Here is a 13,575-nt window from a genome sequence, read left to right as displayed (position 1 = left end):
TACCCCGAGGCTTTTCGGGCTCTGGTGTTTCTAATGGACCAATTGTTGAGGCGCGCTTCTCGGCTCACGGGCTGTATGGAAGGGTCTTACACCCCTTCCTCCTCGAAAATGACACAGCAATCCATTTCATCCTCTTCCAAAAACAAATCCCTCATCGCTGCCAGTGGTTCCTCTTCTTTTGACCCATATATAACATCAGCTGGCTGGAAAATCTGATCCAAGCGAGGTATCGGATGCTCTAGTGGATAATAAGGCCCGCGCCATGGCGGCGACCATTCATTGAACTCTTTCCAGGTGTACTCGTATCCCAGACCGAAGGTGGTGCCATGTTTCTTTAGTTTGATAGGCTTAGCGATTCCTTGGAGGTTCTTGCCGAGTCCCTTGCCTGGCTCATATCCGCACCAATTCAATATGCTTTCGATTTTTTTGTCCCACCATTTATCTTTGTCAACAGCGTTGACTCGCTCGATGCCGTGATAGGTTTCTCTGCCTATCTTCCTTCTTCCTCCGATCGCTGAGATGGTCTGGCGACTGTATATGGGATTGCTACCGTCGTCGTAGATGGTCACCTCTTGGTGATTCCACTCAAATTTCACTGCCTGATGTAGGGTTGATGCTACAGCCCCAGCGGCATGAATCCATGATCGTCCCAAGAGCAAGTTGTAAGATGCCGGCATGTCTATTACTTGAAAGTCTACATCAAACCAAGTAGGCCCCATCTGTAAACACAGGCTGATTGCCCCAATAGTGGACCTTTGGGAACCGTCGAAGGCTTTGACGTTAATGGCCCCGTCTTTGATCTTATGCAGCCCTTTCCCTAATGTTCTAAGTGTTACCAGCAGACAAATGTTGAGGCTAGACCCTCCATCGATCAGGACCCTGGTGATAAAATAATCCTCGCATTGCACGGTGAAGTGCAACGCCTTGTTGTGGCTCATCCCTTCTGGTGGCAACTCATCTTCATGAAAAGTGATTTTATGACTCTCCAATACTTGTCCACCATCTTTGCCATTTCTCCTCCGGTGATGTTGCTTGGTACATATGCCTCACTCAGCACCTTCAATAAGGCATTCTTATGTGCGTCAAAGCATTGTAGCAGAACTAAGATAGAGATCTAGGCTGGCGTTTTGTTCAAATGATCAATGACTGAATACTCTTTGGCCTGTATCTTCCTCCAGAGGTCGTCGGGCCCAGCTTCAGTGATGGCTGGCCGTCCAAATACCTGCTAACTCGACTCAGCCAAGTGTTCTGGAGTATAAACCATGCCGGTCCTTGTCATGCCCTATGCCGCAGCTGCTTCTCCGAACTTGGTTTTCCCTTTCCTTCTTGCCTCGGTTGTGTAATCCCATGGTATGGCCTTTGTGTGGAACGGTGTTATGGCTGGCATTGCTACCGGAATGGGCACCCTTGCTTTGGAAGGTAACACAGCAACCTCAAATGGTGCAGGTGCCTTTGGGGACCCAAACTCAACCTCGATTGGTGTTGGCGTCTTTGTAGGGGAGGGTTCTTCAAACTCAAGTGGTACAGACATATTCACCTCGGCATCCCCAGAAGGCTGAATCTGGACCACAATCGGGTTAAGGGTGACTGTTGATTGCTTTGGCTCGTCACCTTCTGAAATTAATCCGATCGATCCTTTGGGGTCCCAATCATCCTTTATCTCAATCATGTGAATGACTCCACCCTTGTGGTGTGGTAGTGGGTTGTTGCGGACGTTCAGAGCAGGCTCTTTTGCCACAATGATCTTGTTGTCAATCAAAACTTGGATCTTATCCTTCAGAGAGCGGCACTGATCAATAGTATGCCCTTTCATGCCGGAATGGTATGCACAAGTTTTGTTTAGGTTGACCCATTAGAAGGAGTTTTCGGGGGTTATGGTAGGGATAGGGGTGGCATAACCAGCAGCTTTGAGCCTTTCATACAGCTGGTCAATTGGTTCGGCAATGGCGGTATACTGTTTGGGAGGCCTGCGGTCAAAATTTGGTCGGGGTCTAGGAAAGTTTTGGCGAGGGGGAGGTGATTGATAGTGGGCTTGTTGGGTGTTGTAGGCTTGGTAGACGTGCGCGGGTTGGGAGTATTTGGGTGAAGTAGGTTGATATGTGGGTGGTGGAGGTGATTGGTAAGTAGGTGGTGGAGCTTAGTAAAAAGGCGAGGGTGCTTGGTAATTTAGGGTAGGTTGATATGTGAGTGGAGGCATTGGGTAGGCTTGGTATTTGATAGGGGATTTGGTTCTCTGTGCAACCATCATGGCGCTCACGTCCCTCTTCTTGGACGTGCCACCAGACTGTAGATCCTTGTTGGTAGCCTGCAAAGCGTCAAGGTTTGTGACCATGCCACTTTTGATACCTTCCTCGATCCTCTCCCCCAGCTTGATGATGTCGGAAAATTTCTGGCTTTCAATCAGCATCAACCTTTCATAGTACTGTGGGTCTTGAGCTCGGACGAAAAACATGTTCATTTGTTCTTCTTCTAAAGTCGGTCTGACCTTAGCAGCTTCTGATCTCCAACGAGTGGCATACTCGCGGAAAGTCTCCATAGGTTTCTTCTTTAGGTTCTGGATGTAGAACACATCTGGCGCATTCTCCGTGTTGAACCTGAACCTGTCCATGAAATTAGACGCCATACTTACCCAATTCGACCACTTCTTCGGGTCTTGGCTAATGTACCAAGATAAAGCATCTCCTTTCAGACTTCTCATAAAAAGCTTCATGCGAATCTTTTCAACCTTCCCTACTCCGACTAGCTTGTCGCAGTATGTCCTTAAATGGACTTTAGGATCCCCTGTACCATCAAACATTTCGAACTTAGGAGGTTTGTACCCCTTGGACAGTTCGATATCTGGTTGTATGCAGAGGTCTTCGTAGTTCAATCCCTCGATTCCCTTGCTTCATTCAACACCCTGAACTCGGCTAGTCAACTTCTTGGGTTCTGTGGCCAGGTTCCTGATAAAAGCATCTTTTTCATCGGACTCAGGTATGCTTGAGATGTGTGGAATGGAGTGTGGTATGGTTTCCACATAGATGGGGGTGTTATGGTGAGTGTGGAGATGATCATTTGCGGAGTTTAGTGGTTCAGGGATGAGTAGCGGGGTGTTGTTGGAAGTGTGGCAAGTGTTATAGTGGTGATGGGGAGTGGGATGGTTTTGTGGTTTCGGGATGTTTTGTGGAGGTGTGGGGTTTTGAGTGTTAGAAAGTTGACATCTGGGGTGGTGAGAGAAAACGACAAGCTTGCCAAATTCCGGACTTGATCAAGTTCCTCCTGAAATTTCAGCAGTTTCTGCTCGAGTTGGGATGCACCTTCTTTGGAGACATAAGTACCCTAAGTGATTTCTACTCGTTCAACCGAGTTTTTCTTTCTGATGTTGCTCAAATCTTCCATTTTTCCCTTGTTCTTGTTTTTGACAGGACTAGGAGGAGGAGTGGGTGGAGGGCCCTTGGATCTTGTGGAGTATGATGACGATGCCAGAGTGCACGAACTAACCTTTGGGGAGGGGAATAAAACAAAAATAAAAACAAAAAGGTAGCAAGTTAGTACGGATTATAAGGAAAATGTGTTGCGATATTTAAACACATAGTGCGTGAATACCAATTGTGTCCTAATTTGGGAGCCTCGTTGTGCCCGAGGTAGGCCTAGCAATAAGTTGATTTGGAGAACTTATAATGCTAAATGTCTCATTTTATTGATAAAGATAAGACGAATCCCAAAACGACACTAAAATGGCAGAAGGTAAAATGTCACTACTGGCCATTGGCCTTATTACATTTAAAGCAAAAGAAAAGGAATCCTAACTACTTGGTCCCAGAAGGACCTTCCACAGACTCGGCATCTTTGGCTCTATCGAACAGCTTCACCAGCTCACGAAGTCCCAGTAGCATGTAGGCTCTGGCCAGGTGTCCACCTTCGTTTCCCTCAGCATTCTGGCAGTCCTCGATCCTTTTGAGAAACTTTCTTTCCAGCTCCACTAAACCTCGCTCCAAGTATCCTAATCGCTTGTTGGAACTAAAAGCCATGTCTTTCCATTCTTCAATCAGTTTTTGGTTGGCTTCTTGTATCTCTCGGTGCTCGCTTTCACATTCCCGAATCCTCTTGCATAGTTGGTTGTATTTGACCTGTGTTTCTACCCTTTCATCGATGATTTTGTGACCTCGAACAAACCCGGGTTGGCCCAGACCATTGTGATATCCTCCAGCCAGCCTGAATAGTATGGTGTGCAGCCAGCATGGTACCTGTCGGGCTCGATAGTATTTCTCCCCATGATGATCTTGCAATGCCACATATGCTGAGCTTGGCACTTATAAGGACTGTCATCAGTTTGGAAGTCAGCCCGGAAGTGACTCATCTTGTCGACCCTTGGTATAACTTGTTTCCTACCAGTCTGTATTATAACTCAGAGAGGAACATAAGGGTAGGTTCCTTTTAAACCGATCAGTATCATAAATGGAGCGTCCCTGGATTGGGCGATAAACTCTTTAGTAGGGAACCACTCGAACGTCCATTGTATTTGATCCTCAGTTAGATTTTCAAACAGCTCCACCCACCCCTTGGCATCTCCTAGCTGAGCAAACATGTTGGGCATGTAGTTCATTCGCCTTGGTTGATGGAGGCTATATGATCGTCCTAGTCTCTACGCTGAATCTCTTGCCGATATTCACCCCTTTGAAGATGCTCCATGAGCCAGAGTTGGAGTAGCAAGTTGCAGCCCTCGAAGTGTGGGGCTCCTTGTTGACACTTTTCTAGGGCTCGGTACATCTCTACAATAATCATGGGTACTATGTTGAATGGTTGCCCGCCAATTCCCTCCATTAAGGTCTTGGTGACCATGGCTAGTCTGGTATGGATCCTAGCCTTCTTCATAGGAAATACTATCATCCCCAAAAAGCAGAACATAAAGACGAAGACCCTTCGATAGATATGTCCTAATGACGTAAGGGAAAAGTCATCAGGATAGATACGGTAGGATTTGCTGTGACCGTACCTCTCTTACAAATAATCAAAGGGAATGTACGACTCCTTCAGGCAAGTTAAACCCGGATTCTCCTTTAGACCTATCATCTTGAGAAAACCTCTACCTTTGCGATTCTCTGGCATTAACAAACTCGGAGTCTCCCATGGCATACTAGCTAGTCCTCCTATTTCCTCTAGTAGGGGTGTCATCTCAATCTCCCTAAAGCGAAACACAGACCTATCGCAATCCCAGAACAAGGTGGCAGCTTCAATAATTTTGTTGTTGGGCTGGATTTCCAAAAGGGAAGGTAAATTTCCCAAGTATTTTCGGACAAGGGTCTGATCACTGGAATGAAGGTCTTCCCACCAATTTAGCAATTTCGGGTGGATGTTGGTGACCATGCCGAATCTGGGGACTTTGTGCCTCATTTCTGCAAAACAAAAGTGTTAGGCCCTTACCCCCGCAGGACTCGACTATTTAACTATCAATAATTGGCATAAGCAACATTTAGTTCTCCAAATAAATTCACAGAACGTGGTAATATTTGTTTGGGTTCCAAGGAAACCCAGTGGACTTTTGGACAAAGCTATCTTAAAGAGTCATTATATGGACAACATAACTAACTTGGCTAGGTTTTGATAGTGACGCATGCACAATTAGACAGAGTAGGGTTTCTATGGGGTATTAGATTGGTACCCTTGAGCGGACAACTCAAGAGGGAAAGGCACGGAACCTTCGACCACACCATTGATCGACTGGTTTTACCGCAAATACGCCTTTGCCAAATTTAGGGGGTAATAATATCGGAAGGGCGCAACCACTCATTATAAGTGTTGCTATAGTATTTTGTTTGGCACGAGTGGAATATGATGTTGAATATGCAGTTACAATAATTAAACAAATTGTCATGTATTTGCACATTCATAAGGTAATAATTACAATAATTGCTCAAAATTACAATATTAAAGGAAAGCGGAAAAGCATTAAGAGAAATAAAGAGAAGAAACAAAGAGCCAAGTCAGTTTTCGAAGTAGGAGAGCAAAATAAATACTTAAAGGCATTAAAGACATTCAAAGAAGCATAAAGTCACAAATAACATGAAATGGTAAAAGCCTTAAAGAAATCCCCAGCGGAGTCGCCATGCTGTCGCGCCCCCTTTTTCTCGCGAAATCGGGTTTATGACATTTGGGAGGACAACTCGTTCCCTTTTGGAAATTGGGTTTTTTGATTTGAAGAGTCGTCACCTAATGATTAAGTGCATTAGGACACTAGGAAGAATTTGTTTAGAAAAACCAGAGTTTGGGTAAGGGCTAGAAATTTTCTAGAGGGGAAGGTGTTAAGCACCCCTCAAGATCCACTAGTGTGGTTCCCGACCATGCTACAATTGTGACTTAAGTACAAACAATAAATAAGCAAATAAGGGTTTCAAATATGAGGGGTTGTCACATTGTGATTGCAAATAAGTTAAAGTTTGAAGAAACAAAGAAGCTGAAATTTGAGAAAAAAAGAGTTTTGTAATTTTGAAAGTAATAAAATAAACAAGTAAAGGGAAGGGGGTCCTAGGTTTATAAATAATATGGATCACATCAATGCAATACCCGGTAATCACTCCTCAGAAGAGGGGTTACACGTGGTATTAGCGCACCGATCATCACATCCATATCTACCCTTTCCCACCCCATTGAGGTATTAAACGCGAAATGGTTTTGTTTACTTATTGCATGCTAGTACCCGCCCCAATCCTATCAGTCCCGGAGGCATTTGGGACTACTAGTCCTAAAGGGAAGGGAGATTTGAGCTTTGTATGGTTTAAAAGGATAAAATTCTAAAGCGACAAACAAAAACACATAAGGCAGATATGGGAAACACATAATAATTTAAAAGGCTCAGACAGGCCTCCTCACTTAAAGACAGATTGTTTAGCATGTCTTGCAGATACTGGTTGTGGTCTGAATTAAACTTAAACGTTAACGAGGCAGACTGGTCTACTACATATTTCAGATAAGAAACCGGAATCAGACCTGCCTGCTGGTTGGAATTAATAGAGTCTGATTCAATTAGCTAATTTACCTTATAGCTTGCTTAGGTGAAACCTATAGGCATGATATCTAAATACGAGAGAAGATACTGATTTTAGAAGCAGATTTATTAACAGCAGGAACATAAATTCTCCAAGCGTTTAAGCAATGCTATTACTGATTTTAAACTTATAAGCAAGTTGAGGGATTCAGATTGGTTGCTTATTCCTATAGGCATGCTTTCTAAATGTGACTGATTTTAACCTTTACGAAAATGCAGAAAGCATATAGGCATGGCATCTAAAATACTGATTTTATTATTTAAGCCTATTTATCGTTTGCCTAGTGATGGATACGTATGCAGTATTCAGAAATCCTATAGACATGCTTTCTATATGATAGGCAAAATGCAGAATCCTATAGTCATGTTCCTTATATGAGATGCAGAAATGCAAAAGCTATTGATATGATATATATGCAGAACTTATAGGCAGGATTTCTAAGATGCAAAAGTGCAGAAGTTTATAGACAGGATTTGTATATGAAAATGTAGAAGTGCAGAACCTAAAACGGGATTTCTGTATGAAAATGTAGAAGTGCATAACCTAAAACAGGATTTCAAAGATGCCGAAATACAGAACTTGCCATGATTTGCATAAATAAAGACCTAATGAGCATGATATCTACCCTTATGCATACATGAGTACCCCTCCCCTTTTCACTATAAGCCCCAATCATTTATTACAAATTATTACAGCCCAGAATGAAGAAAAGAAAGTAAAAATTACATCAGAAAGCTAAAATCCCAACCAAGAAGAGCCTGATTCAGACTTCTGTCTGAAGCATGAAGTAAACCAACTCCAAAGATCAAATTCCAAAGCCTTTCTCCTATTTGGGATGTGTCAGAGTTCCCTAAGAGTCTTAAGTGGACTCCGGGCAGTGCTTACACCCAAATATATTGCAGAATTGGATTATAGTGCAGTGTAGAAGGGCCGACCCTCAAATGTCCAAAGTTCAGAGGGAGCTCAAGGTCCCAAAGCAAGGCTCATAGGAAGGGCCAGAACTTAGAATCTAAGGAAGAGTGCAAGTGCATAGAGGGGATTTTGGGGAAGGCCAAGACAGGCTAGTGGTCATACCCAACAATTAGGAGTGCTGACACACCCATAACCAGCCTGTTAGCCACATTGTTTGGGAGTTAGGATCCATTAAAGGATCAGGTCCAGACATGAGCAGCAATTTGGATACTGCCATGCCTGAACCTTAACTCAAACACATAGAAGGATATAAGGGTATAGGCAATTCACACAGCAATAGATGCAAAGAGAACAGCATATTCAATACAGAACATAAACAGCAAAGTAGACAAGATTGTTGAAACTGTAAAGAAAACACATAGGGATGAAGCTGAAAGTTAAATTAGAACATACCAGTTTCAGGGAAATAAGAAGAGAAGAGCAGTAGTAAAGCCAAATTGCAAACATATAGCCAGATGATTTCAGAAGAGAGTAGAGTGTTGAATTGAGAATGTAGGAGTATTGAAATTGAAAGTGTTCAATTAGTGTTGTGTAAGTGTTGAACTCAAGGTCTTAAAGAGTATTGAATTGGAAGTCCTCAAAAGTGCAGAAGGGTCGTGCCCTTTATAGTGCAGAAAGCAAGTAGAAATAGGTAAGAGAATAATTCAGAAATCAATTACACAAGTTCCCCTTCAATTAAGGGATTCTGATTTTAAACAGGTAAAGGATAATTAAGGAAAGAGTTTGATCAAGATCTTTTCCAAAGTAGCACAAGAAGGGTAAATACACAGAAGTTATTAAAGGAAAGAGTTTGATAGCAACATGGTTTGTGAAAATAAGGAAAGGCAATCAATCAACGACTAGTAAAAAAATCAGAAATTGAGTTTTGGTATGAATGAATCCAACCAGAAAAGGTGAAGAAAGGTTTAATTAAAGAAAAATCAGTAACAATCAATCGATCCTTATTAAAAGGAATTCTGAATCAGTCACAAATTGGCAAAACCTTTTTTGAAGGAAGAATTCATCATATATAAAGTGCACAGACATGTGAATCAAGAAAGAGTTGTCACGCTAATTAGAAAAGCCTAGCATAGAAAAGTTCAGAGTCGAAGAAGTTCGAGTTCAGTACAAAGACTCAAAACGAGTCTGAGAAACCTAGAGTTCCAAAATAGAACCGTAGTCTCAAACACAAGATCGAAACTCGCCAAAAACCCCAAACCCTAGGGTTTCCAACTCGAGTCAGATATAGAGAAAAGAAGACAAATAACGGAAACAGGCTCAGAGGTCTTCTTTCAGGGATTCATGTGAAAACAAATAGATAAAATAGCAGGTTCAAGGAAAATAGAATGAAGAACTAATTTGAAGCATAGAGAACACATTTTAAGAAAGGCATAGGACCTAAACAAGTTCAAAAGAGAAAAGAGGTAGTATAAACTTAGGAAAACAGTAAAGGGAACGTGTGTTGAGAGAACTCAAACAAGGTTTAGTAAAAGCAAACAAAAACTTAAGGACTCAATAGGAGATGCATACAGTAGAAGAACACAAAATACTGGAAAAGGATAGCAAAAGAACATATAGGAAAACACAGTGAGATGAACATGTGAGCATGGTGTAGAAGCACAGTAGAACACAAAGCACGGAAGAATCATGTATAGTAGAAAGAAAGCAGAAGAAAATCATATGCGTGGTAGAAAGGAAACATACGAACATAGTGTAGACAAATACACATAAAGAAAAGAAAAGGAAGAATCAGAAAGACATTTTGAAACTTTTTCAGAAACCCTAAATCGAAGAGAAGTAATTTTTGAAAGAAAATTAGGGAAAACGTTTAAGAACTCAAGTAGAGCAAAGACATAGCATAGATTTTTAAAAAATAATCAGAGAGAACCTCGAGTAGCTGGGGTTTTAGAGAAACCCTAGAATGAGAAAGGCTTGGAAAAGTCCGATCTTGAGTCAGAGAGATTAGAACCAGGCTCGAAATGCTTTGGATGTGCCGGAGCAATGCTGGAAAGGTCTCAAAATCATGGATATGAGAGGATCTGAACGGACACCATTGAGGTCAGACCTCAAAACTTTGAACCCCAAACGTTTGAGAGTGGAGGGAGGTGAGTACAGGCCATCCATGGCCTGAGAAGCCATGGATTCCGGTGAGGTTGTGGTCGGAGAGGATGAGAGAGGCTAGGGTTCCAGGAACCTTCGAGAGAGTTTGAGAGAGGGAGAGTATTCAAAGGCGGCCAACTGATTGAAATTAGGGGATTAGGTTAGGGTTGGGGAATTAAAAAGGCAAAGGACGATCGTGGCCGTTGATCAAAATGATCAATAGCCTGGATTGAAAGAAGGACCAGCGGGTTAATTGGTTGGGTCGGGGGTCGGGTTAAAATTAAAATTGGACAGGTCCAATTGGGGGGCAAGATTAGGTCAATTGGAGGGTCAATTTTGGCTATAAATGAAACAAATTGCGGTTATATATTAAATAGCCAGTTTTTCCCTTTTATTTTACAAAAAATAGTAAAAATAATTTTGAAAACAAATTAAAAGCACTGGATTAGTTAATAACACATAAATATTAATTTTAAAATACCAGAACCAATTTTATGATTATAAAAATGCTATTAAATCTTAAAGTAGGCTAGAATTGCAATTATATACAATTTAGCTTTAAAAATACCAAATAAATTTGTAAAAATATATAAAAATTACTTTAACTCTATTTTGGTATTAATATGGGAATAAAATAAATTATTCACCAAAATTGATTATTTTGGGAGTAATTATTGATTTTGTACTGCTACAATGGACAATAAATTGGTTTTAAAAATCTTTAAAAAAAATTGGAAAAAATACTAAAACCCTTGGGCATGCTTATATATGCATACATATGTTATTTTGAAAGTGTTTTGTATATATGAAAAATATACAGGGAAAAATTGGGTATCAACAGTTGTCCCTCTTTACTCGTGAAGGATGAAAGAGTTGTCGGGTAAAGATATGATGGCCAATTTTGACCGAACGAAACAAGTTGAAGAATTTGAGCATGCTCTGGTTCCTGAGCTGCCTACATATCCCTGGTCTTACAGGAATCAGTCCATATGTAGTTCAAGATCCATCGGCGGAATATTTTGACGGAGATTTTTCAAGAACGGACGAGATATTCGGGTTGGGGTAGATGGTTATAGTCTAGTAGGGCTGTGAGAACTGGAGCGGGATCGCTCCTGCTGAGACGACCGTTGCTAGCCGGTTTACCTGCAAATAAGCAATACGAACATTTATTGTGCATAATTTTAAACGTGATGCAAGTTCCCGTTGGACCATGAATGTTGCCTTTGGACGGTTAAAATGACGTCTTCGGACCATGACGTCCTGGGCCATGAAGTGTATAATAAATGATTCGCATGCCATGAAATGATGCTCTCAGGCTATGAGGATGATGCCTTCGAGCTATGACGCCTTTGAATAATGATATGCAAAAGATAAAATGGGGTCCTCAGGCCATGGCATGGCATTCTTGGGCTATGAAAATGGTGCCTCCGAACAATGATGCCTTCGGACAATTTGGCGATCTTTCAGCCCATGAGATGCAGAAGGAGGCGATCTTTCAGCCAATGCAAGAATGTAAATGAGGTGGCAGTATTTCAGCCGATGCAAGATGTAAATAGAAAGTGGCGATATTTCAGCCATGCAAAAATGTAAACGAGGTAGCGGTATTTCAGCCGATGCAAGATGTAAATAGAAAGTGGTGATATTTCAGCCATGCAAGAAAAATAAAAGTGGTGATATTTCAGCCGTGCAAGATGTAAATAAAAAGTGGCAATATTTCAACCATGCAATAAAAATAAAAGTGGCGATATTTTAGTCGTGCAAGATGTAGATGAAGGTGGCCATCTTTCATCCATGTGAGACATAAATAAAGTGGCGATATTTCAGTCATACAAGGCATAAATAAAGTGGCGATATTTCAGCCATGCAAGTGGAGACAGGGCTTAGTCTCGAAAGGCAGAGTGATAGCCTTATGCAATGCAAGAAATACAGGTGGAGACAGAGCTTAGTCTCGGAAGGCAGAATGGTAGCCTTATGCAATGCAAGAAATGCAGATATAGACGGAGTTTAGTCTCGGAAGGTAGAATGGTAGCCTTAAGCAATGCAAGAAATACAGGTGGAGACAGATCTTAGTCTCGGAAGGCAGGATGGTAGCCTTATGCAATGCAAAAAATGCAGATTGAGACAGAGCTTAGTCTCAGAAGGTAGAATGTTAGCCTTATGCAATGCGGGAAATGCAGATGGAGACAGAGCTTAGTCTCGGAAGGCAGAATGGTAGCCTTATGCAATGAAGTGAAATGCAGATGGAGGTAGAGCTTAACCTCGAAAGGTAGAATGATAGCCTTATGCAATGCAGGAAATTCAGATGGAGACAGAGCTTAGTCTCGGAAGGCAGAATGGTAGCCTTTTGCAATGCAGCGAAATGCAGATGGTGGTAGAGCTTAACCTCGGAAGGCAGAATGGTAGCCTTATGCAATGCAGAGAATGCAGATGGAGGTAGAGCTTAACCTCAGAAGGCAGAATGGTAGTCTTATGCAATGTAGAGAATGCAGATAGAGGTAGAGCCTAACCTTGGAAGGCAGTATGGTAGCCTTATGCAGGAAGTAAAAATGGCAAATGGCAATAGAGTTTTCTTAGCTGATAGCGGATTGCGGTATCGTGATTAATGGGGATATTGTGCCTGCTGGGACACTGTTGTGCGGATAGCAGTTGCGAGCAAGTGCAACGGTTCGGAGAGTTGTATTCCTGAACTTTGTGAGTGAGCGTATAGTACATTTGATGATTTTGCAACTCAAGTGCCTGTATCCAAAGAAAAATCATGAGTTTGTAGAGGGGGAAAAGTTAGTTCGTATCCCCGTTGGCTTTGCTGGACCTGCTCGGCTTTGATCTGGTGATACTGTAAATATCATTGGGGTAGCATTGCTAAACAAGACAATTTTAGTAATGAACATACATGATTTAGTAAAAGCATAATATAAGTGCATAATTAAGAATAATTTTTTTTAGATGAACCGACAATTGCGACGTGGTTTAAGACATTGCAACTTCGCTTGCTCCGGAATTTTGAGGGTCCTCCTCAAAATTCTACCCCATTTTACTGGGCTACTGCTCCTGACGGTCGTTAATGATAAATGGCTGGAATCAACTTCGAAATTTTGAGGATCCTCCTCAAAATTCTGCCCCAGTTTCCAATAACGGGGAAAATGGAAATTTTATTGAATTATGACCGAACCCATAGGGCTGCCTACGTATCCCCTCTTAAATGGGAATCAGGTCAGGCGTAGTTCAAATTACATCATAAAAGAAAGCATAAAGGTTACACATAGTATCGCTTGACTGCGTCTGAATTGATCGGCTTTGGCCAAACTTCTCTATCTATTTCTACAAGTATGAGGGCTCCTCCTGTCAGAACGCGGTAAACCATGTACGGACCCTGCCAGTTGGGAGATAATTTCCCTTTGGCTTCCTCTTGATGCGGAAAACTTTTCTTTAACACTAGCTGCCCCGGTGTGAATTGTCTCGGCTTGACTCTTTTGTTAAAGGCTCTGGACATTCTGTTCTG

Source organism: Nicotiana tabacum, chromosome 8 (genome assembly GCF_000715075.1).
Source record: "Nicotiana tabacum cultivar K326 chromosome 8, ASM71507v2, whole genome shotgun sequence".
NCBI lineage: Eukaryota > Viridiplantae > Streptophyta > Magnoliopsida > Solanales > Solanaceae > Nicotiana > Nicotiana tabacum.
This window is presented reverse-complemented; position numbering follows the sequence as displayed.